Source organism: Pristis pectinata, chromosome 24, assembly GCF_009764475.1.
Source record: "Pristis pectinata isolate sPriPec2 chromosome 24, sPriPec2.1.pri, whole genome shotgun sequence".
In the NCBI taxonomy this organism is placed as follows: Eukaryota; Metazoa; Chordata; class Chondrichthyes; order Rhinopristiformes; family Pristidae; genus Pristis; species Pristis pectinata.
The window spans coordinates 24317071-24343848 of record NC_067428.1 but is presented as its reverse complement, the minus strand read 5'-3'; the positions used below and the strand labels follow the sequence as shown (position 1 = coordinate 24343848).

Below are 26778 nucleotides of genomic sequence, written 5' to 3'. Positions count from 1 at the left end.
GGGTGATTAGATAAACTGTTGATTTAGCTGGTGCAGTACAGAACAAGCATAATAGGAATGGCTCTGGTATGGGTGGTATTGTGGTCAATCAGCAGAGCTACACTAAAATAAAACTGCGGATGCTGGAAACTTGAAGTAAAAAAGGAAAATGCTGGAAACACCCAACAGGCCAGGCAGCATCTGTGGAGAGAGAAACAGTGTTAAAATTTCAGGTTCCATTCATCTGTTTTTACTGATACACAACAAGTGATAGAGCACAAGGTGGGTATTATGATCAGCTGAGGCAGTGTAGGTACTGGGAAAATCCAAGATAGATACTGGCACTCTTGCTAATTTCTCTTGTTGCCTAAGTAATGTGTTAAGTATCTTCATTAGTGAGGTTAATAATAGCTAATAAATTTGAAAAAACTTGAGTGTGCAAATTAATTTTGAAGTTTTCCAACCGTAATGATGGTGACTGCATTCAAACGTAATTCATTTAGCTATGAAGTGTGTGGAACATCCAGAGAACGTGAAGAGCTTGATTAATGCAACGTCTTTCTTCTTTACAGTCCCTCAATAAATGAAAATAATTATAGAATATCTACTGGCATTTCATTTACCATTTGTTGTCAGATGGGTTTTTTAATTGAGATCAACAATTCCAAAATAAACCCTTCTGTAAACTGATTTGATAGCCTCTTGGAAAGGGAAATTAAATCTGGGGAGAAGGCTCAAGAACTATAACATTATTTGGACAAAAATATTAAAATAAATGGATCAGATGGAGATTACGAAGAAAATTGGGTCATGAATACCATTCAAATAGGTTTGAAATAGTGGTATGAATAGTTTTAAAGACATATTGGTGGTTGCCTGATGCTCAATGTATTTATCAAGTTATTGGATGGGATCCGAAAGAGCGGTGAGCTAGCGGAGCGTGTAGGGTGGACCAGGAGCGAGGGGGCAACTAAGCAGAGGAAGGCGCAACAGTAACCGGCCGCAGCCCGAAGCAGGGAGAGGGGCTGACTGGAAGCGGCCCAGGGACGGTGCAGAGGCGCCGGGCGAGGAGCCGGCGCACCAGGTCGGGAGAAGTTCCGTCGTGGAAATGGCAAACTGGGAGCGGACGCGGTAGGGTGCAGCTCAGCCGGACGTGAAAGGAAGAAGTCAGGGCGTGGCTCAGGCGGACCTGGATGGAAGACGGCAAGTCAGGAGCTCAGGCGGACGTGAAAGGGTGGTGGCCTAGCGGACCGGGTAGGGTGAACCGGGAGTGAAGGCGCAACAGCCATCGGTCGCAGGGGGACGGCAGCAGGTGAAGTGCGGGCCGATGAGCCGGCGCCCCAGGGAGGGGGAAGCGTGAACAGTCGGAGAAGACGGAGCGAAGCCGGAGGGAGCTTCGGGGGCTCAGAAGCAGCGGGCGGCAGGGGAGGGGGTAGGGGCAGCGGGCGGGGCGGAGGAGGGGACAGGAGCAGGGAGAGGGGAGCGGGCGGGGCTGAGGAAGGGACAGGAGCAGGGAGAGGGGAGCGGGCGGGGCTGAGGAGGGGACAGGAGCAGCGGGCGGGGCAGGAGAGGGCGCAGGGGCAGCGGGATGATCCCGAGTGGAAATGGCAAACTAGGTGCGGACCCGGAAGGGTGGAGCCCCGGCGGACGTGAGAGGGGGAAGGTGACCGAGCGGACCGTGTAGGGTGAACCGGGGGCAGGGGACAAGGGCGGGGGGCAATGGTCATTGGCCGCAGGGTGAAGCAGGGAGAGCGCGGTGACTGGAAGGTCAATGTGCCAAGGGCGCGGACACAGCAGACTGAAGCACAAATTGATGCGGGTAAATGGGGTTAGTGCAGAGAGGTGCAAGGGCGGTATAGACATGGTGGGCCGAAGGGCCTGCTCCTGTGCTGTATGACCCAAGGTGTAGCAGAAGTTAACCAACCAGATGAATGATTAACTACGTGCCAAAGTATCAAAGTCAGAGGCAGTGGTCTGGTCAGATTCTACTTCCCACAATGGTGACTCCCAGACAATAAAGTCGTTCAGGTCCTCGGGGCATTCCAGAAAAGCCCAAGGTTCATCCCTTGTGTGAGAAGGGAGGTGAGAACCAGACTTGTCAGCTTTCAAAGGAAGAAACCAGAAGATGACAATGTTGAGGTTTAGTAAACATTCCAGAAAATGATATGAAGTGATGATATGAAGGTTGTTAGGTCAAACCATTAGGATTTACATCAGCAAGTCTTTCTTAAAAAAAAGTCAACATATAGAATGGACATAAAATAGTGGCACGGGCTATCATTTGACATAGGTTGGTTATCAAAAGTCTTTGTTTCCTTTTGGATGTCTAGGCTGAGTTGAGCAGACTTGTTCATTGCTATTTATCACATTAACTTGTGGTTTTTAAAAGTCAGTCGACACCTTTGTAGCTGTCATCAGAACAATGTTTTGTGATTCTGATGTCTTACCTATAGAAGCATGATTTCACTTCCACCAGAACTTGCCACATCAAATAAATCCTGACCAGCAGCCTAATATGACAAATCTCCCCACTCATAAGGCTGGCCAGAATACTCTGTGACATTTTTACTTCCGAGTTATCCAGCCAGCATGACTTGTAGAGATATTTATTATCACACTACTGCCCACAACCCATCCTTCATATTTCTGTCTCAAAGAAGAAAGATAGATGGGTGGCAGTGAATTATAAGACAATATTTCAATCAAATGATTTATGAAAGTCAGAGGGACCTTGAAATGGAACTATTGCATAAAATTCCATTCTAATAATCTTTGCCTATTTATGTTTTTATTTTTGAATTATTTTGCATTTTATTTTTGAATTATTTTAAGCTATTTTGTTATGTGTTGAATCTGGTGATTGAGTGTTAGAGATTGAGGGAATATTCACTTCAATCACTGTACTTCAGATTAATCACAGTGAAGTGCTGTCCATCTAGAGCTTCTCGCATTGAAAGTGCATATTGTGAAATCTAACACTATACAGTCTTTTCGGTATCCAGGTATATATAGCACTGCCACAGAGTTTGCAAAAATATAACTTCCAAGTCATTGTGAGCATTGTGATTTGTCATCTAGGATAGGATAAGATAGGATACGCTTATTAGTCACATGTACATTGAAACACACCGTGAAATGCATCTTTTGCGTCGAGTGTTCTGGGGAGTAGCACACAAGTGTCGCCACGCTTCTGGTGCCAATGTAGCATGCCCACAACTTCCTAACCTTGTGCATCTTTGAAATGTGGGAGGAAACCAGAGCACCCAGAGGAAACCCACGCAGTCACGTGGAGAACGTACAAACTCCTTATAGACAGCGGCCAGAATTGAACCCAGGTTGCTGGTGCTGTAATAGCGTTACGCTAACTGCTACACTACCATGCCTACTATCATTGTTAAATTATTCACGGGATTTACACTTCTATGTTTATTTTTGATTCCGTTCAGGGTGTTTTCTTAGTTGCATTTCAAAATGAGTTATTTTAAGTTATTAAGAAATAAGTTAAACACATCAACTTTCAGTTTCGATGATAAATTGCAACTAAGTTTATGAAGAAAATTATTCACTGCTGCCTGCACTTTCACTGTTCAGGTTTAATCCGCTTAACCAATTGCATAACTAACTATTCTGTTATGTATTCACAAACAAGTGCAATTGATCAGTAGTCACGGAACATAGAACGGTACAGCACAGGAACAGGCCTTTCAGCCCACAGAGTCTGTGCTGACCACAAGATCACAAGACAAAGGAGGAGAAGTAGGCCATTCGGCCCATCAAGTCTGCTCCGCTACCTCACCATGAGCTAAACTATTCTCCCATCTAGCCTCAATTCCTGGCCTTTTGCCCATATCCCATGATACCTTGACTAATGAGATACCTATCAATCTCCTCCTTAAACACCCCCAATGATCGGGCCTGCACAGCTGTATGTGGCAACAAATTCCATAAATTCACAACCCTCTGGCTAAAGAAATTTCTTCTCATTTCTGTTCTAAATGGGTACCCTCTAATTCTAAGACTGTGCCCTCTTGTCTTGGACTCACCCACCGAGGGAAACAACTTTGCCACATCTACTCTGTCCAATCCTTTCAACATTCAAAATGCTTCTGTGAGGTCCCCTCTCATTCTTCTGTACTCCAGTGAGTACAGTCCAAGAGCCGACAATCGCTCATCGTATGTAAGCCCTTTCATTTCCGGGAATCATCCTCATAAATCTTCTCTGAACCCTCTCCAACACCAGTACATCCTTCCTAAGATAAGGGGCCCAAAACTGCACACAGTATTCCAAATGAGGTCTCACCAGTGCCCCATAGAGCCTCATCAACACATCCTTACTTTTATACGTTATACCTCTCGGAATGAATGCCAACACAGCATTCGCTTTTCTTACTGCCTATCCAACCTGGTGGTTAATGCCAAATTAAACTAATCCCTTACGCCTGCACATGATCTATATACCTCCCTTCCCTGCTTGTTTCTGTGTCTATCTAAATGCCTCTTAAATGCCATTATCATATCTGCTTCCACCAGGACTCCTGGCAGTGCATTCCAGGCACCGACCACTCTCTGGGTTAAAAAAAACTTACTCCTGTACATCCCCTTTAAACTTCCTCCCTCTCAGCTTAAAGCTATGTCCTCTAGTATTTGTCATTTCCACCCTGGGAAAAAGATTCTGACTGTCCTAATCCTAACATTCACATTTTGAAAGCTGCAAACTTAAAACAAAATGAATGGTTGACATTGATAAAATATATTGTTAACATATAATTTTATCAATGTGAAAGGATAAAGCACAAATTTTCTTTTGTGGGTATTTTTCAGGCATTTTCAGTTAAAACTGAAAATCACAAGTCTTGCAATTATTCCTATTAATCTTAAGAATGAATGATTTGAATTGCATTTAAACAGACTATTATTTCACCTTAGCAGAGAGCTAGAAAGTGGGATTAGCCTAAACTTTTTTTTAGCCAGCATGGACACATGGGCTAACTAGTCTCCTTTCTGTGTTGTAAAATGTATGAGTCCGTGCAAAAAGTTCTTTACAGACAATTAAACATTATTTGAACTGTAGTCACTATTATAATACAGGGAGAAGGGGAACTAAGTTATGGACAGCAAGCTCCTTAAAATAGCACTGAGATGTTTGCAAGCTTATCTATTTTGTTACTGGTGTTATTTGAGGGATAAGCATTGGCAAGGATTTTGGGCAAATGCATCTGCTATTTTTGAAGAGTGCCATGAAAAATTTTATATCCATCAGAGAGGACAAACGTGGCATCAGCTTAATCAGCCTCATCACTAGTGCCATAGTCCTCCACTGTTTTCTTTAATTTCAGGTCTGATTATATGCTTGTCTGTCCAGGAAATTAATCTCAAACCATCTAACTCTAATTATGCGACCAATGAGCCGCAATGTCTAAGTTTAGGCAAACGGTTTAAAGTAGCACAGAAGTAAAACGGAAAATGCTGGACATATCCAGGCGGAATCTTAAGAGAAACACAGTTATCGTTCCAGGCCAGTGGTCTCCCATCAACCTGAAATGTTAACTCTTGCTCTCCACAGATGCTACCTGTCCTGCTGACTAGTGTTTCGTTTTATTTGTTAAATTAAATAGATTATAATACTTATAAGATAAATACGAAATATTGCAGAGTGCCACAGTGATGCAAAGTAATAAATATTTCTTCCAATCCTATTAGCGTGACTTAGTCAAGTTGAGTTTATTGTCATGTGCACAATTACGGTGAGCTACAGTACAATGAAAAACTTGTAGCAGCTTCACAGGCACATAGGTACGGACAACACACAGAAAACTTCTACATCAAATTATTACCAGACAGTGGAGGAAAAAAGTGCAAAAAAAAACAACCGAAGACAAGTCCATTAACAACTAATGTCCAACTCGATGAAATACAAACTGCTAATCTACCAACGCTGGCAGATTAGTACAACATATATTTTGCAAAGAAAGATTACTTATAAAGTAACACAGCCTTCATTGTTACATCTTCCTGTTTTGACTACTTTCATCTAGATTCTAAGTGTACATAAATGAGAAAACTAGTGAAGAGAATATGCTGATGTAACAATCATCAGGATCATGAAATGTGAGTATTGAGATTTAAAGAAAACTTCTTTAACATATTTATGTTCATTGCATTTCACCAATATCGAACAGTTATAAATAACTTATGCTGTTCTTTTAAGTAGTATTTATTAAAGGAACACAGCTGGAATACCAGCTCTCACGTAATCTATGTAAAGTACCAAATATATCTTGCTGTATGTGGGGGGGTGGGGGTGGGGTTGGGGAGGGGGGAGGAACTGTACTCATTTGGATTCACATTCTTAAGACCAGCTTGCTATAAAGTAATGGCAGTTTTGAAAACAAAAAAAAAATCTTACTTTTAGAAGGTTTTCCCAGATTCCCCATGACGAAATCCTTTGTTTTGCCCTCTCTGGAATCGGGTGCAGTTGTCATTGAAGCTGTTTCTCTGGTTTTCCGAGGAGGTGATAGTTACTTTGCTGGTGTTGACTGAAAAATACCAGTGTATTTTGAAAACTCCTGCACTTCCCTATCTGTGTCCCTGATTCACTCTCATTCAGTGGTTTTGCAGAGTCGATACTTGTGACCCGCCTCTTCATTAGTGAAACTGTAAGGGGTGGGGAAATCCTTGCCAGCCCAGAGATAGGATTGCATTTTTTCAGCGGATCCTCTTATTAAATTTAAAGCACAATACAAAGACGAATTCAACAGGAGTGAAAGTATACATTAATGTAAAAGTTAGAGATCTGAGAATTGTATGACGAAAAGTGACTTGACTTACCAAATTAAAATCACAGAACAATCTATTTTGCTAAGATATTGGACAGCAAATACTTCATAGTATTATAGAATTGTTGCAACAATGAAGTAGGCCTTTCAGCTCATTGAATCTCTGCTAGCTCCTGGTAGAGCCCCATTCTTTACACCTCTGCAAATTATTCCCTTTCAAGTACTTTCAAGTTCCCTTTTGAGAGCAGTGATTGATTCTGTTTCATCAAAGACCCCTGGTATTTTTGCTGAAAAATTTAAATCTGTTCACCCTGCTCCTTAACTTTTTGAGAGTGGGAAACTTCACTCTATTTATCCAATGTACACCAGTTACAAAACTATTTTGATAATAAGTACAATATGAGAACTTTGATGCTTTTTTGTGATATAAAAGCACCAGGAATTTTCAAGATTTAAATTGATTTTGTTAGTAATCCTGGTGGGCAATGCATGAGGGTACACAATGATTTATGATTGTAAAATGTATTTTCTGGCCAATAATTACTCATCAGTAATCTAATAATAAACAGTGTGTGGATAGCATGCTTCATGTATTGATTATTTTTGGTATGCATTCTCCTCCCAAGAAAAGCTACTTCAGATTGCTTTAGACACTGGTTTTACACTCTGGTTTCATTGTGCATCAATGCTACAACTTCAATTTAAGTAAAGTGTAAATTGAGAGTTGGAGTTTCAGACTGCAGTTGAGGTTTCAGGCAAACCCTGTCCTTAACGTTACTGAATCTTGAGTTTTTCTAACACTCGTGTACAGATCTCCCTTTACAGCAGTAACATTATAAAATTTAGATAATAATAATGTAGTTATTGCTGTCATTAACTCAAAATGCTCAGCTGAGTTTAAAGACTCAGCTGAGCATACCAGATTTAAACTTCAGGAGGTGTCAACTTGAAGCACTGGGACAATATCCTCTCCAACCACTTTCTCTACACTTTACGATGGGGGTCAGGTGAGACCTTGACTCCAATTCACACAAAAAAAATGCCACTGCAATGTACAAGTATTCTGGAAACAAAGCACAACCAAGTAAAGCATGCGACTTTGCTCCATCAGAGTTTCTAGTTTATTGTCTGGCTTAAATCCTTCTGCAAACAGTGGACATACTGGGCATCAATTTCGTATTTAGCAATAACACAATATGGGTGATAGTGAATCAGATCCTGGTTTATACCTGTGTGATTTTTCTTTTCCTTTTACAGTTAATGGAAGTTGAATGTAATGCAGGTTTACTGACATCCCCTTGTCATGTGCTCTATCTGGAAAGTCATTGCATTTCTATAATTTAAGTGGAGTCAGTATATTCAAAACTGCTGTACCTAAAATATTGTAAAATCCAACTATAATTGGAAAAGGCTCTACACTTCAATAATAGTGTCTGTAAAACATTGGTGCATTCTGAGGTCAGGAAAGACACAATATAAATGCAAGTCTATTTTTCCTTTTTCAAATTATGTTATATTGATTATAGTTTGACTTCCCAGTAGCCATGCAATGGGATGTTTGTTATTTGACATTTATGCAAAATTGTACTTAACATAAAATGTAACATGCCATCAGCCTTAGACTTCATCTTCAGGATTATGATAAAGTTTTCAAAATGTACATTAATAAACCAAAAGAGGGTAAATGATGACACTAAATCAATATTGTGTGTTCCTCAAACATACCACAGCAAGTTAGATCCATACAGATCAATATTATATTACTTTAAGTTAATTTCAGCTATTGCCATATATTAACAAAGGCCTTTCCACTGTAAATGTTTTTATACTTTATAAGCTAGTAAATCACCACATTTCCGTTGATAGGGAGTAATGTTGGTTCTGTGTTGAGACACATTGTGCATGTATTTTTGGTGTGAAATCACTCATAGAATTTTGTCAATTAATTCAACACCGCTTTCCATATTAATTAAACACCGCTATCCATATTATATTCCATACTTCCTATGTTGGCTCATAGAGCAATTGTTGAGGGTGCAGGGGAGGGCACCTTGATGAGGCTTATAGAGCTGCTACTTCACAGTTTCAGCAGCCCAGGTTCAATCCTGACCTCTGGTGCTCTCTGTATGGATTTTGTATGTTCTTCCTGTGACAACATGAGTTTCTTCCACGTGCTTTGGTTTCCTCCCACAATCCAATGACATACAGGTTGGTAGGTGAATTGGACAATATAAATTGCCTCTAGTATGTAGAGAGTAGTAGAATCTGGGAGAGTTGATGGGATTGTGGGAGAATAAAATGGAATTAATGTAGGATTAGTGTAGATGAGACTACCAACTGGCCATCTTTGGGATGTGGGTGGAAAATATTAACCCACAGAGTCATAGGGAGAACATGCAAACTCCTCACAGACAGCACGGGAGGTCAGGATTGAACCTGATTCTCCAGAGCTGTGAGGCAGCCACTTTGCCAGCTGAGCCACCTGGGAGGAGGTAATCTTGCATCACTTAAGCTCCAGAGAACAGAAAAACCCGGGAAAATCGTATCTCCAATTTTTGTCTTTCAATATTAAGAAAGTTACTTTTGTGCTGATGAACAAAATTTGGCCTTGTTGCTACCTTCTCTAACAAGAGTATTAATGAGCGCTGGTAGAATGACCAGCATGGTTATTAAAGAGTACCAGTTTAAAACTAAAATATAAATAGAAAGTGCTGGAAACACTGAGCAGGTCAAGCAGAGAGAAAGCCGTTTGCCTGATACATTAATTCTGTTTCTCTCTCCACAAGTACTGCCTGACCTGCTGAGTGTTTTCAGCATTTTCTGCTTTCTTTCCGGATTTCCAGCATCTGCAGTATTTTTGATTTCTAGTTTGTCTTTCATGAATAAGGTGATTAGCAATTCAATCCAAATAACGCAGCCTCATTTAGTTATTTGCTCTGTATTGTCTCAGCAGTTAATAGATTTTGCCATTGATTCCTTTTAATACTGAGAAAGTAACTACACCTTATAATCCAGCACCTGCACTTTGTGGGGCTAATCTATAAAGCCACGTGTGTAGTTCTGCACTTACTGAATTATCCATCAGTATCATTGTACAGAATTGCATAATTAATAAACATTTTTTCTGCTTTCTTAATCTCATAAGAGAACTTTGCTGGATGATCAGTAGCCTCCACTTGTGTTTAATGTGCTCGGAATCCAATAGCTCCCAGATGCACACAGACGTAAACTATCAACAAAATAGCTTCAGGTAACGAATGAACAACACTTAAAATAAAACAACTGAAAATTTTACTGGCTTCTTCAACATGAACCAGACTGATTAGGAGCAATGACTTGGGCTTTGAAAACGTGCCAAGTGATACCAATGTAGAAACAGGTCTCATACGTGTCTTAATTTTCTTGCTAAGAAAACAGGGACAGGAATATTAAGGAATTACTTTAAGTATTGTGCAATGAAATTTATGGCCCTTAGTCTTTTATGTGCTGTTCTGATTAAATACAGAGGGCAAGAATCTACATTTAAATATAAAATATTGCTTTCTATCATAAAGGTAAATGCTAAATAGGCACTTCACATGAGGATCCATTTCATCTTATTATTTTGTGGTGCTAATTTTATCATTGTCAGTTACTAATATGAGCACGTTAATCTCAGCTGTTTGCTGGGCAGATGCCCTGTCAGAGTGGTGATGAGAAGGTGGGAGACATGCCGGGATTCATTATGTCTCTCTCATTTGTAATCTGAAGCTGAAGGAAAGTGTGGATGTTTCAGCAAAGGATTCCGATAATTAAGTTTATAAAGAGGTAGCGTGTGTGGCAACTGAGGAAAAGTTATCAATTATGTCAGCACGTAAGGCCAGTTGACAAGAGGGTGGACTGTTTAATCTTCTCCACTATTGCATGAGGAATTCTGTTGTGTACTTCCTAAAGCTTCGTAATAACCTGGTATCCTTTTGTTCTGCTTTTCTTACATTTCATTTTTTAAATGAAGGTCGTGGTGTAATAAATTGAAACATAAACAAAACTGACATTTACACTCTCTGCCATTTTATATTCCCTTTAATGCAACTTACTGTGTTATCACTTGAAGCCTGTTATAAACGGGGAGCGTTTAGGGTTTATTAAAAAAAAATTCACATCACTACCTTGTCAGAAGTTCAGTTGCATAGTGTTGGTTATTTCAGAGCCACATAATTACAAGTTAAATTTAAATTGGAATAAATCTCAATGATCAACCATTGTTGATCAAATCATGACAATCAGGATATTCAGTTGGGCACTTCAAGATTCACCTTCCAATGTGACTTCCATATCATGGATAGAACATAAAACTACAGCATCGAACAGGCCATTCGGCCCACAATGTTGTGCTGACAGAGTTATTCCCTCCTACCTACAGGATGCCGATATCCCTCCATTTTCATCTCATTCATGATATCATTCCTCGTGCAGCATTGTGGGAGAATTTGAACCACGTCGTCCTTGGGCACTCAATTCAGTGAATTTACAGGAGAATGTATTCCTAATCCCAAAGTGGGAACACTGAACACATGCAGATAAGTGAGAGGGTAATAGTTACTTAAGATGCCTTAAGCTGTGGCATTTTCCCATTGTCCCAGTATAGATGGCCTCCCCCAGCTCTCCATGGCCAGCTTCCCCAGACCAAACCATTTCCATGGCTGGCATGTCCAGCCCATCAATCTCTGTGGCTGGCACAATCCCAGCAACCCAACCAAGTACATCTCTCCAATGTCCACCCCACCAGTTCACTCTCTGTGCCTGGCTTTCCAAGGGTGGTACATTTCCAAGCTCAAGAACATCCAGCACCCTGTAATTTATGTCTGAGGTCTTGCAATTTTGTTGGGCAGGTACTGGAACCAAAATGCACTGTCCCAGTGCACTCATTACGGTGGCATTCTTATGCACACTTCAGGGTATATGAGAATTCCTGGACCCTTGTACCTTGCTGCTAAATGGTTAGAATAGTTCAGTGCTTCACAGTTATTTTAAGGGACCAGAATATAAAAGTAAAGGACTGCGGATGTCTGAAATAAATACAGAAGATGTTACCAATGCACAGCGGATTTGCCAGTAACAAAAGTAAAGTGAATATTCTGGTTGGACACACTGTTTCAGATTGGAGCAAAGTAGTTCTTTTTAAATATACTCATCATATTTGCAAACAAAGTGCAAATAATTACCTCATTAAGTGGCAATGTCACATCACTGTGTGTGGCATGCATTAATTTTTGACAATTCAATTAAAGGGTGTATATACACAACTAATTTCAACAGTACAATGGATTGTCAATCGTTTGCCTGGCAGTAACCAGTCATTCCAGAAATAAAATGTATTTGTAAAACTTTCTCCTGAAATGACATAACGTTTTTGAAGTTATCAGCTGTGGCTCATTATTTTGCCGTCTTGCCTCTGAGTCAGGAAGCAGTGACTTCAAATCCTTCTCCAGTCACTCGAGTGCAAAAATGTCAATTGCTGGCACAGTTAGAGATTAACTTATTAACAAGATGTTAAACAAGGACTGTTCGCAGATGGACCTAGAAGACCCCGCAGCTCTATTTCTAAGAGTAAGGGGACTATTGTAACCAATGTTTGGCACTCAACATTACTAAAAGTTAGGCTTAGGTGTTTTGTTGTGTAGCTCATAGTTTTTATGCACTATGCTTTAGAATTTTATCAAAAGTCTAACTGCTAAGTATACCACTGAGTAGTATGTAAAAAAAAGAGAATAGGTTAAAGGGAAAGTAAGTGGGGGAATGGAATAAATGAGATTACTATACTGCTGTGTAGCATGTGAAAAGAAACATTGTCAATTAGTATCTATCGGGTCTTACGTGCTACTGCTTAATATAGTAAATTACAGAGATAGACTTAACAACAAAATATCCTTTACTGAAGACAGTCAAATCTCAAGTAACAGCAGTGGCTTTTATAACAGTGCATCAAAAATCATATCACATGGTACACTAAATTCTTAAAGATACACTAGCATTTCTGTATACAAGAGTCTGTTTCATTCGCCCCTGTTGAGGGCCTCTAGTGCTGACCATTCCTGATGGAGATTTCATCTGTAATATTTCTCTATTTATTTCCAATTTTCCAGTGGTCAGAGTTGCTTATTTTCACAGCTTTGTGATATGTAGTAGAGAATAAAGGTGAAAATTATCACAACCTTAGTAAATAGGAAGGCAGGCAGATGGGAGAGGACTTGATGATTAGTAATTCCCCAGAAGAAACCAATTGGAGTGAATGATCTGCCTCTTGCTATAAATTCTATATTATTTAAATCACAGTGGTTTTTTTGACAAAGTATGGCCAAGTTAGTTTACTTTCATTATCGACAACACAAAACGCTGGAGGAACTCAACAGGTCAGGCAGCATCTACGGAAGGAAATGGACAGTTGACATTTTGGGTTGAGACCCTTCATTTGGACCTGCTGACTTCCTCCAGCACTTTGTGTGTTGTTCCACATTCCACCATCTGTAGTCTCTCTCTTATTTTCATTACGTTGGCTTTGCAGCTGAAGATACATGAACACACTTCTGTCTTATTAACCCCTTACAAGGATGTGATTGTGCTGTAGATATCTATGGTGTTGTTTTACCACAGGCCGCCCTTAGAACTTTGCTTCCTCAGATAGAGTTTCTGGGTTTGCTGTTGACTACAGTACAAAATATTAAGTAAACCTTATTCTCTGTGGAAGAGACTGGTTGTCACATCATAAGTTAAATAGCTCCTCCTGTGGACTGATTTCTTTGCAGATTGTGAATGAATGAACTCCTGCGCACTGTGGACAACTGGATGGTCAGTCGGTTACTGCAGTTTACAGACATGTAATAGTCAGTAAGTGGCAGCCCTCTGCCCTGTGCCGTACATCACTTGGAGAAGGATGTAGAATAGGTCAAGCCTTTGACAGCATGGAATGAAATGAAAGTGTCTCACAGCATTTAGTTACCTATTCTTCCACAGTGTTATCTTTTAAGAATCTCAGTAAACTGAAGGCTGCAAAAAGATGGTGAAGGGAAGCTATGAAAAATGGTAATGGCAACTTAGAAATCAGCAATATGCAGCTCTCATGCCCAAGTTCCTCCCTGATATCACTGGGTTCAAATACACATGAAATGTTTCACCTTTTAGCCCCTGCTCTAATGTAGTAATTGCACGGCTGCTTTCATGTACATTCGGATTTCATTGGTGTTCTCTGGTGATGGACACTAATGTACTTTGAATGGCTGTGAGAGCAGCAGTGTAACAGCTACATTAAAACCTTGTTATACCTTTTGCCAATCTGATACAATTTCCACGTCAGGGAAACAGGTGATGATGTCATTCCTCATGCAGCATGGTGGGGGAAATTGGCAGAAGAGAAGGGGGCCATTCAGTCCATCAAGTCTTATGCTGACTCTTGGAGCAATCTCATTTTTATCCCATTCTCCCATTTCCCCTTTCCCATTCCCATCAAATTCTTCATCCCACCCCTCACCTGATTCTCCAGCTGCCGATCTACACTAGAGGCAATTTGCAGTGGCCAGTAAATTTACTAACCAATGCAGCTTTGGGATTGGGAGGAAACTGCAGCCCCCAGTGGAATCCCATAGGGAGGAAGTGGAAACTGTGCACAGACAACACCAATGGTCAGGATTGAACCTGAGTTGCTGAGCTGTGAGACAGCAGGTCTACTAATTCCACCCCAGCCAATTTTCCCTTCTATTAATTGCTGCAGAAAGGAAACCTGTACAGAATGCTTTCCTTGTGTAATTATTTCATGATTTTTCATTCCTTTGTACTTTGAGGTAAAAGAAACTCAAATATTTTTACTTATTATTACATCATTACTTTTCAATCTCAAACCATTACTAAGTGCTTCACTCCCAAATAATTATCTTTGAGGTGCTGTTACATAATAAACAAGAGGAAAATTCCACAAGTAACCAAATGATCTTTAATTTTTTGGTGGTGTTGATTTGATAGGGTGATAATTGCATGGAAAATCCTCTGCTCTTTAGGTAATACTGAGGCATAGTTTTACATCCAATTGAATGGGTAGAAGAGGTGATAACCTTTTACCTGAAAGGGGGTCCTTCCATGAATGCACCACTCCTTCAATATTGCTCACCACCTTGGGTGGAACACAAACACATAACCTTATGTTCAGGTGGTTTTGATAAGTACAGCTAGCTCTGATACCAGGTGATTTCTTCTGTTATTTGAATGCTGCTGTGTCATCCTCGCTGTGCCTTTGGGTCACCACAGTTGTTGGCTTCAGTTTAGGATCTTTTTCCCAGTGCCAAGCTCAGAGATTTTATTACTAAGAAATTCCTGCCAATCTGAAACTATCTAAATACTTCAATTAATTCCTACTAGTAATTAGTGAGTCAGTTTATAAATAAGCAAAAGTCCAGTTGATTTCAGTATGAGTACGGGATCATCATAGTGCAATCCAAACACTTGTGTGAGTGATGAAGTTGCCGTGTCTGTGAGCTGGAAGAGGAAAAGATGAGCATGAAGTCCAAGCCTTATCTTTATCCCATGACAACTTCGGGGAAGAATGGTAATTTTATGCCCACAAATTAGGAAACAATGAATAAGTTGTTTTAAAATTATTTTCCTTTAATTTAATACTTTTAATTATTTCCACATGGTTTTATCTGTTTTTCATGAACTTTATTTTCATTAAAAATATTTTTAAAGAAGTATTTATTTTCACATTAATGGTTTTAAAAGCTCTGTCTGTGTTTGACCAATGTGAGGGGTTAGAGGGCCAGAAAGTTTCTGCATCCGGCCCAGTCTTACCTCTCTCTGTGCCTGACCAAACCTGGCCCAATATGTCTGAGCATCTAGGAAATGCAGCAAGATCTGACACAGTCTTAAAAGCAATTCCCTTAGGTTAATATCACCAGCAAAACCTTTAAAGTGCACCTTGATAGCGAATTCCAATATTTGTGGAAATTTTTATAAATGCATTTGTGATATTGTCATTGCAAGCTCATTCGAGAAGTTCTTTTGCTTGTGATTTCCATTTAAGCTATGTTGCCCTTGTTCTTTTCAACATGAAAGTAGCAGCTTATGCTAGGTCAGGGTCACATGGATCCTGATAGTTGTTAATCTGCCATGTGCATTGAATTAATGGGCAAAAGGAGCTGAGTCACAGATGACGGTTTCGGGAGGGGTGGGGGAGTGATGGGGAGCTGTCAGTCTCTCATGGCTGAGAACATTTTGGACTCCTCTGCATGCTTGGTCAAATGTGGAAGTCCAAAATGACCTGGAGGTTAGAGGCCAGTGTACCTGACGTCCTGCTCTGCTCCTAGACTTACCATTGAGTCCAGCTGAACAACACTGTGCCACCCCTCAGGTTAATGCCAAGGCTGGCTGGTGAACAGAGGGCAACCCCATTCATTGGAATGGGATTACTGACCTTCTGGGGAAAGGTAGGTCCAGGTAAGTGAGTGAATGACTTAACTTGAAAAGCCTTAAAGTAGTTTATTCTTTAATATTTTATAAGACCATAAGTTCTGACCTGACTACAGTGGAGTGTGGATTCACAGCAGACACATGTACGTTCTGGACTTCGTTCTATTGGAATGGTTGAAGGCTGCCTGGGTCCCTTTGGAATTGTTATTAATGGCCATCACAGTTCAGCCCATGGCTATTTTCTAAACCAGAACAAAATAAGATAATTTCAAGTTCAATTCTCAACTGGGTGAAAGTTAAGGAAGTGCATTCCTCCTACTTCATTTTCGTATGTTCCATTATGCTTTCTAGTTGTCCACTGGAGAAAATGTAAATCAAGGCGTTTGCTCAGCTGGGCTGTCTTTACATCTGACAGGTGAAAATAATCATTCCAGTAAACTGATTAATAAACATATATAACACAGACTTTTATATGACCAGCAAATTAAATCACGCCTTCATTGTTTGGTCTCATTTGTATTAAGCAAAGTGGGAAGGGAAGAGTGTGTGTGCTAAAGATTGGAACAAATTACTGGGCATATCCCTCTGTCTGAATGGCATTTATATTTATCACTCTCTGAGAGGTGAATCGAGCTTCTTTTAATTACTTGAGTAAGAAGTGCCGTGTCTGACAGTGAAAGGGACACAGCATATGTCCTCCACTGCTCACAACCCTGTCACTGATTATTAAATCAATTTCATTAGAGCTGGGTGCTGAATTATAATTTAGATGAAGAATTGTTAAGTTTAGTAACAGAGAAAGATGAAGGGAGGAACTTTCACAATAGCTCGGTAAATGCCAAGGTCAAGTAAATGGCAAACACAGGAGTTGTCTCTTTGCCTGCATTTGGCAAATAAAGGAATAAATGGTGATGGAATGGAAAATCCATATCTCTGACTGAATGTAGATTTTCTGATTGTTGTGCTTTTCAGAAAGTCTTACACAGGAACATCAATAGAAAGTAAAATAATACCAAGCTTATGCCAATATCAGATTTGCACTTCTCCATTGAGAAACATAGGCTAACTCCAAGCACAGGCTGCTACCAGGTCTGAAGAGGACCCAGAGGAATGGGCTATATTGCATAATAAATGAATGTAGCTAATAAAGAAGAATTAGCAAAGGTGAAAAAGAATATACATTGCAGGACACTGACATATCCCAGTAACGTGTATTGTGAGTGAAAAGTTCATAATGGCACCTGAAGGCTTTTTGCCCAGTGCTCCAGGTAACATGTGCTGGAATTAGGTCGTGAGATAGGTTAATTGTACCCTACTGACGATGTATTGTACTAACAGTAATCTTACATGTGTGAGAGGAAGTGTAGGTCCACACATCCAACGTATTGACATATGATCCCCATTTCCTCTCCCTATTTTGAGGATGCTGCATCAATGAATAAAACTATTTTTGTTTCATGTCATATTAAGAGTTAAGTGCATCAGTTATACAACCACTTCAAACTGCATTTTGCGTGTAAATTCTCAATTGATTTAATTTTTGTGCAACAGAGGGACAATGCTTCATTGGCTGGTATGCTGAGCCAATCAAAGGTAAACAGTTCATCTTTGTTTGCATAGACCATAAATATGGGATAGCACGTCACACTTCTTCGTGGTGGCTCTAATAATTGACAATGGTCAATGGGTTGGTGACCTGCCTAATTTTATACTTAATTTCATGTATTATGGTACCAGACCTTCAGACACCCAGCAGCTGTGTTTGCCCACTGCAACAAAGTGTTTGCTTTACAAAATAATCAGCAATTTTGCCTGAAAATTTTCAAATGGCTTTAAGTTAGCCACTGAGATGTTTTCTTGATAGTTGCAAAACCTAATTGAATAAATAAATGTTAGCACAGGAGGTGTTTCACAATGAGTTATTTATAACTGATCACAAGAAAAGTCTGATACGTATCTTTTGGCAAAATTCTCTTGACTTCATTTCTCAGTAAGCCTTTGTTTCAATTTAGATCTCTCATAACCAGCTTCTATAAATGACTCTTAATCTGTCAAGTGAGTTGAACATCTAATTTAAAGAGTAAGCTCTGTCTAAGTAATGAGAATTATTAAACTTTTGAGATGTTCCTTAATTTGAAATGGGTTTAAAGAGCAGTTGAGAGATTAAATATTTTCTTTCTATTAGAACATGCAACATGAGGAGAAATTTTCATCCTCAGTACAGCTGTTGCTGAGCAAACTGGGAATGCATAATGGTAATTTAGATACTTAGATGTTGGAAATCATGTCTTCATAATATGTGCCGCTGGTGTGCCAAGCTGTAGGCATACTATTACTTGTAAAAGCTCATCAAGTTCACCCTCCGGTTTCATTAACATTCATTTCATGGGCGTCTTCAAGGGAGTGGTCACGACAGCAAGCAGCACAGCTTTCCAGCCTTTTGCAACCTTCCAGAAAAGTTCCACCTTCTCCCTACACACACACATCAGTAACCTTTTAGATGTCCAAGATTCCTTAGGTCTTTGGCCTTCATTTTAGTTCAGCTCTGTAACATCTGTTTCAACTACTTTGCGGATTTGGAAAACGATGCAACCTTTGGACTTACTGCTGGATGAGAACGTGAGAAATAGGGCAGGAGAAGGTCATTTGAGCCCTTGCACATCCCCTGCCAATCAACATGATCGTGGCGGATCTGACCAATGGCCTCACTTCCATTTCCTGCCCAATCTCCATAACTCTTGCCTGTTCAAAGGTTCGAAACATCTGCCTTTCTTGCCTTGAAAATTTAATAACTCAGCCTCCACAGCTATTTGGGTAGAGAATCCCAAAGATTTGCAACCCGCTAAGAGAATACTGGGTTCAATCCTGAGCTCTGGTGCTGTCTGTATGGAGTTTGCACCCTCTCCCTCTGTTGCAATGGTTTTCTCCAGGTACCCTGGTTTCCCCTCACATCCCAAAGACACATGGGTTAGTAGATAAATTAGCCACTGTAAATTGCCCCTAGCATGTAGGTGAGTGGTGAAAAGTTGATGGGAATTAAATGAGAATGAAAAATGGGACCAATATAGGATTAGGGTAAGTGAGTGTTGGTTGGTTTGCATAGGCTCAGTGGATTTTAAGGCCTGTTTTCATAATGTATGGCTACATGACTCTTATAGGACAAATTCTTCCTCATCTCAGTCATAAAAAGGCAAATCCTATTCTGATATGATGCTCTGACAAGTATGAATATTCTTTCAGCATCAGCCTTGCCAAGCCCCTCAGAATCTTCGTTGTTTCATTCTTCTACTTTCCAATGTGAATAGGACAAATCTGTTCAACCTGCAAATCTTTTATTTTAATTAGATGTCGACAGTGAGCTACAACTCAGATTGATTATCACCAGAAGATCCAATTTAAGATCTAAATTCTCCGTTTTTATTGACAAGGCTACAATACCATTAATTTTTCAATGACCTACAGTAATCTTTGCATGGTATTGAAGCATAATATGCAGTATATCTCTCGTTTTAGGATGTTCATTTCATTGCAAATCTATTGCGGTGTATATTGCCAAAAAATGTCACTTTGACTAAAACACACACCCCTCTGGATTTCAAACAATGAACTCCCAAATATTATGTAGTAGTCAGAAAAATCAGTACCAGAACCTAAGAGCACCCACAAAAAATTGCCACTACAGCTAGTTAGAAGGTAAGTGTTTTAATATGTCCTTTGCAAAATCTAGTTGGAGACACAAGAGACTGCAGATGCTGGAATCTGGAGCAACAAACAAAAAGCTGGAGGAACTCAGCTTGTCAGGCAGCATCTGTGGAGGGTAATGGACAGTTGATGTTTTGTGTCTCTTTTGATAGAACAAATTCGAGGGACCTATTCCTATTCCTGTTCCTCTGCTCCTAAATCATGAATGATATCAAACATAGAAATGAATCCCAGTTCTCAGATAACTTTGTGACGTGAGTTTGAAATCATTGCAGTTGCAGAGGGAAATCTTGATTCTCGGGAATTGAAAGATGTGGGACAGGAAAAAGCACTGGATGCAAAGGACCACTGATGAATTTATTGGAAAGTGAGCAGGCTCTGGTCCATTGGTTCTCATTTTCTTATACTGAAAAAATTGAGGGAACCTTGGAAAGCAAAAGTTTTCTGGAAAAAAGGCAATGACAAAAGAAAACAAAATGAAGTCAAAATACACCACAGCTGAAAAATAAGATTCTCATATAAAATGCAATATTTAAAATCCAGTCAAGCTCAAAAATCCAACGTTAAGAATCAAAGTGCTTTGTGAATCCAACCTAACTGAATAAGTGATTACAGGGGACAGGGCAAATCCTCTGATCACATTTACATGAATATTGCTTGGAAATTCAGTTTGGTATTGCCAGTTGGACAGTTGAGCCCACCAAAAGTTTCTGTACATTTACTTGTTCAGAGAACGTAGGCACTGCTGGAAAGTCGGATATTTATTGTCCATCATTAATTATCTGTGAACCGAGGAGTCACTCAAGAGTCAACCACATTATTGGGTTTAGACTCACATAGAGGCCAGATGGGTTATGAATGGCAGATTTCCTTCTGTGAAGCACATTTGTGAACCAGATTTTGTTTAGAACAATGGTGGTTTCACATTTACAGTTACTGAGGTTGGCTTTATATTCCACATTTCCTTAATTAATTGAAATTAAAGTTTCCAGGTACCACACTGGCACTCAAACTTTTGCTTCCACAACAATGATCTGGGTTTCTGATTACTAGCTGAATAGTTATACACTGCTCCTGTATCCTACATCAGCCCACAACATCTAGTTTGCTGTGATTCTACTGACTGCTGCATCCACAGCGAAGATTTACACTAATGACAAATGCCAATTTTGTGGATCTCTATTTTAACAAATCCAAGACTGATTTATACACCCTTTGCATTTAAATTATAGACTACAATGGCTTTGGCCAAAAATTCTTTTAAATATTTTCAGTAAATGTTGTGTCCCAGATGAAAAATCTGAAACAGCATTGCTGGACTACTGGAGAGATGTGCAGTTATTTCCTGCAGAATTAATGTATCTACTTTAGCTTATTTACCAGTATTTACTCTCTCTTTTTGAACACTGCCGTCTTCATACCTCTCTGGTCTTCAACTCCCTCACAGTTGTCATCTGACCTCCCCACCACCCTAACCTTCTGACCACCTGCCCACAGTTTCATGTTTCATTCCTCGACTGCCAATTACAAGCCCAAATTCAGCAACCTTCATCCCACCTCACCATTGAACATGTAACCACCCCCCCCCCCCCCACCGCCAATTTTGTGACCAATGACCTTCTCCACCCACATCCCCCAGCCACTCTGAAAGCAATTGTAAGCCTCAGCACTACTAATCAGGCAGGTGATCCATATCCTGCCCTCCAACCCCTGGCCTTTCTCACCCCCAACAGAACCAGCCCTGGACTCTGGCTCGGGGACTTACCCATTTTCCTTTGTATGTTTTGTATTGTCACAACACACAAAAGAAAGGCCTTGCCTTTTGATAAGATTGCACACATGAAATTTTTCAATATAAATCGCTCATTTTTAATAATGGCATTTGTTTTATTTTGAAAGCCTATCATACCCTACAATAATACTTGTTTCATGCAAAGTATAAAGGTGCTTTGTAATTATTCTATCCCCACTGCACATTATTTCTTTGTTGCATCCCACACTTGTTATACCTAATTATATTGTGAAGCGTTTTCTAGAACTAATAGAAAATACAGTAATGTCAAAACATCAAAGTCAAAGTGCATGGAGGACTCCACCAACAACTTACCACAAGATTTTGATCATAACTTTGTCCACTGTTTCCAATGAGATGTGCATGAGCACCTCCATCATCACACTTGTGGAGCGAGACACAATGGAACATCTGATGGGCAATACCTCAGCTTCCACTGAAATACAAGACCATTCTCCCAGCATGATGGCTCTCATGTAAGCTTGCCTTGGCTCCAAGAGGTACAAGCTACCGCAGTTATGGCTCTTAATCCAAGTGTGCAAATGGCAGCTTCAAGGCTATCACAACACCCCACAATCTGTTTTGCTACACATTTGCTCCTTCTGTTACTTTGCCTTGCCTTCACGTTTTCCTTTGCAGGATCCTGATGCAGGGTTTTGACCCAAAACGTCAACAATTCCTTTCCTCCCACAGATGCTGTTCGACCTGTTGAGTACCTCCAGCAGATTGTTTGTTGTTCCTTTTTCCTTTTCTTCCTCCTCCTTCCAGCAGCTTGTCCTGCTCTGAACAGCCTCATCTGTTTTGCCTGTCATGCATAATTCCAAGAGGAATGACATGTGGTCCTGGACCATTCGTCTATGTACAAGCCTTGAAATCACCAGAAAATTACACCAGCACCTGCCACACTATGGAAAATACCCAAAACTTGTACAATTGTATAAGCAGTCACAGAGAATAAAACAAAAACTAACCTGTAAGTAATTAATGGTAACTTTAAATAACATTGGTATGAGGGATTCTACATGCTAATTAATTCTTCTTCAGATCTGCATGGTTAAGACAGCACATAGACTAAAATACCCCACAACTGCTTATCATTTTTATTTAATTATTCATTTTTTGGAATGTGGTTGACATTTGTTGTCCATCCCCAATTACCCTTGAGAACCATCTTCTTGAACTGCCACAGTCCTCGAATAGAAGATCTAGGATTTAGACCCAGCTACAGTGAGGGAATAAGAGTATATTTCCAAGTCAGAATGGTGTGAGACTTGGATCGAACAGGCAGGTGGTGGAGTACTCTTGCATCTGAAACCTTTGATCTTCTTGTTGGTAGAAGTCACAGGTTTGGATTAGCCTCAGCGAGTAACAGCAGTGCATTTTGCACATGGTACACATTGCAGTTAAGATGTACCAATTGTGGAGGGAATGATTATTTAGGAAGGTAGCTGGGTACTAATCATGCAAGCTGCTTTGTCCCAAATGGCGTTGAGCTTTAGTTTAGTTGGAGCTGCACTCAGCCAGTTGAAGAGTATTCCATCACACTCCTCATTGTTAGCTTGTAGATGATGGATAAACTTCTGGATATCAGAAGGTGAGTCATTCACCACTGTATACCCAGCCTTTGACTTGTTCTTGCTGCCAAAGTATTACCTAGCAGGTTGACAGGGGACTCAGCAATGATAATGCCAAGGGTAGGTGGTTAGACTATCTTGTTGGGGATGGTCATTGCCTGGCACTTTTGTTGCATAAATGTTACCTGCCACTTATCAGCCCACGCCTCACATCCTTTCATCCTGATCTCCTCCTTCCTTCAGACTACCCTCCCTCAGTCCAAACTGAGACAGTGACAAATTCCAAAACCAAAAAAGCCATTGCAACACCATTTATTTGCTGAACAACACAACTGTACATGAAAGATCATGGTGACTAGCACTATAAACGGGGGAATATCAATAATGGCCTCTCAAAAACTGATCAAAAGCTTTTTCTGTCAACGTGACCTGAGGGAATACAACAATGATTAAAACACCACAGAAATTGGATATCATTCCTTTAAATCAAACTCAAAATAGTTTAAATCTTTGAAGTGAAAGGTGTTATCAGGTTCCTTAACAGTGAACCTAGAAGGCAAACTCTAAGGTATATGTTACAAACAAACCTCACCTCTTAAGAGGATACTACTGCTGTCATTTTATACCTACTATTGTTTGCAAATATGGAATCAATCACTCACTGATTACACTTCATTGATAAACCCAAGGAACAACTCCAGATGCAGAGCCTGCATTTTTGTGACTTTATATGAAAGATAAAAAGTTTTCTTCAGTTGGACTTCAGTTGATTCTATGACTAGATATAGTGTTTTCACTGAAACATTATGCATTGTGATTGAAAGACTTGCAACTGCTATGGGCCACAGATTTGTCAAAAGTCAGTTTACAATTAAAAATGCTCAACTCAATCGTACGGCATCCATCTGTTAACTACTGCAATAGAGATTATTTAAAACAAATGAATTTGCCAAACTGATGGATTACTGTCACACAATGGGGCCAAATATGTTCATTTTCAAGTTAAAATTAAAAATGTAACTGTTTCTGCATTTTTATGTTTATGCAAATTTATAGCTTGAACGAGCCACCAGGATATCATGCATGTTGTTGTACCTGTCAAGTTTAAATCTTGATGTAAGGGCTTAAGTGCAATGTAATTGACACTTACCTAACTGAAGTAATGATTGATGTTCAAAGAGGATATCCCTTTGGTTTACATATTTGTAAATCATCCCTCATAAGGAAAAAAAACAATTTTGATTATTGTTTCATGTTTGTGACCATGACAAGGCTGCTGTCTATTATGGCTATTCTAACTTCTTTTTCTTAGGCACTCCTTCAGGATCTGGTGTCAGGCATGCAACCAATATCATTTGCCGAAAGGAACAAGGGAGGACATTGGTCTGGGAGACGATGCTGACATTGGTTCATTTATCCTGTCAGTGAATTCAGAGGATTTTGCAGATACAATGTTGGTGGTATCTCACTAGTGCTTGGAGGTATCTGCTGTAGATAGTCCATAGCTCAGAGAGGTATGGGGGCTAGGGTGAATGCTCCCAGTAGACCATGTGCTGGGTTTCATGTTTCATTTCATAACTTGTTTTGGATGTGAGTGGAAATTGGAGTGCCCAGCAGAGAACGTACAAGTAGAACATACAAACTCCACACAGAGAGCGCCCAAGGTGAGGATCAAACCTTGGTCCCTGGAGCTGTGAGGCAGCAACAACTTTAACTACTGTGCCAACATCCCCAGTGCTGAGACCCTAATAATACTCATTCAGTTCTGATGGGAAGGCTACATCATAAGGGCATGTGTAAAATAATTAACACTGGGCTATCTGCAATAGAGATGAATATTCAGAGAAAATGTCCCTTTTGGTCCATATCCTTGTCTCAAAACCAACACTCATAAGGCAAAATCAGGTTTGATTATTTCCTCAGATAGTGTTACATATTTATGACCATGACAAACCTAACTATTATTGTCAGACTACCGGGCATTGTCCCAATAGCACTATTCTTCTCTATTGTGGCAGTCTTACATTTTCTTTGAGGTGTGGGAATCTGCTTCAAATCTAACATCTCAGAGGCAACTCCTGTGTCTCTAAAATTAGCTCGATTGACAGCTTTGTACTCAAAGGCATCCCAGACAGAAGATAAAGGTAGCTTTGCTTTAGTTCATTTTGTTTCGATAATAATGAGGTGAAGATCAGGTGTTCCATGAAAAATTATCAAAGGATGTTAAAAATCTGCAGGTACGTTGTTGTTTCATCTCAAAACATGTTTTAAGTACTGTAAAGAATTATTCTTGCTTATGTAAATAATTACATCATACAATAAATTCTAACAGAACAATGCAGTCTGCTAATGAAGGGTCTTTCAATTCTTCATAGGTATCTGGAGTACAGTGGTATCACCCTGCATTCCTTCTACTGTGTAAGATGGATGTTTAAGGTGTCCATATTCATCCTTGGATACAATGCCCTTTTTAATGCTTTCAGCCACTTTGAGGCATTCTCACCCGTAAATCAGAAGGATGTAGACTCTAGATCACACAAGATCACAAGACAAGGGAGCAGAAGCAGGCCATTCAGCCCATCGAGTCTGCTCCAAGGAAAGGGAAATAGAAATGAGAAATGGGGAATGGGGGAAGAAGAAGAAGAAGAAGAAGAAAAAAAAACTATTCTAATCCCAATTACCGGCTTTATCCCCATATCCCTTGATATCCTGACTATTTAGATATCTATCTATCTCCTCCTTGAACGCCCCCACTGATCTGGCTTCCACTGCTGTATGTGGCAAGGAGTTCCACAAATTCACCACCCTCTGGCTAAAGAAATTTTTCCTCATCTCTGTTTTGAAACTGTACCCTCTAATTCTAAGATTGTGCCCTCTGGTCCTGGACTCACCCACCAAGGGAAACAGCCTAGCCACATTTACTCTGTCCTTTCCTATCAATATTTTAAATGTCGCTATGAGGTCCCCTCTCATTCTTCTGTACTCCAGCGAGTACAGTCCAAGAGCCGACAAACGCTCCTCATACGTAAGCCCTTTCATTCCTGGAATCATCCTCGTAAATCTCCTCTGAACCCTCTTCAACGTCAACACATCCTTCCTAAGATGTGGGGCCCAAAACGGCGCACAATATTCCAAATGAGGCCTCACTAGTGCCCCGTAGAGCCTCATTAACACTTCCTTACTTTTATACACTATACCTCTCGAAATGAATGCCAACATAGCACTCGCTTTCTTTACCACTAGTCTGACTCCAGGTCATTACCACATAATCAGGGTTAACAGTCCAATAGTTTACTGAGTGCTGTAATGTTGGAAATGCTGACCTTCAAAAAGACCAATTTGATGCTCATATGGATATTAAAGATCCATGACACAATGCAAATCTGCTCTGTTGCCAATTATCTGATTCCAAATCAGATTAAAACTCATCAGACTTCTCATTTGAATACATTTTTATGATGATTTTGTACCTGATTTTACAAATAATGTCTCAGGAGGGTATAATTCAAAATAAGGTGAA

The 26778-nt window shown here is 40.0% G+C and overlaps 1 long non-coding RNA gene across 1 annotated transcript; it reads left to right on the top strand.

Moving 5' to 3' along the window:
- Positions 1 to 617: 617 nt before the first annotated feature.
- LOC127582554 (uncharacterized) lies at positions 618 to 25484 on the top strand. The gene is made up of 3 exons (XR_007958128.1): positions 618 to 1233; positions 6015 to 6087; positions 24571 to 25484. It is a non-coding gene; the product is annotated as an uncharacterized LOC127582554 (long non-coding RNA).
- The last annotated feature ends 1294 nt before the right edge of the window (positions 25485 to 26778 follow it).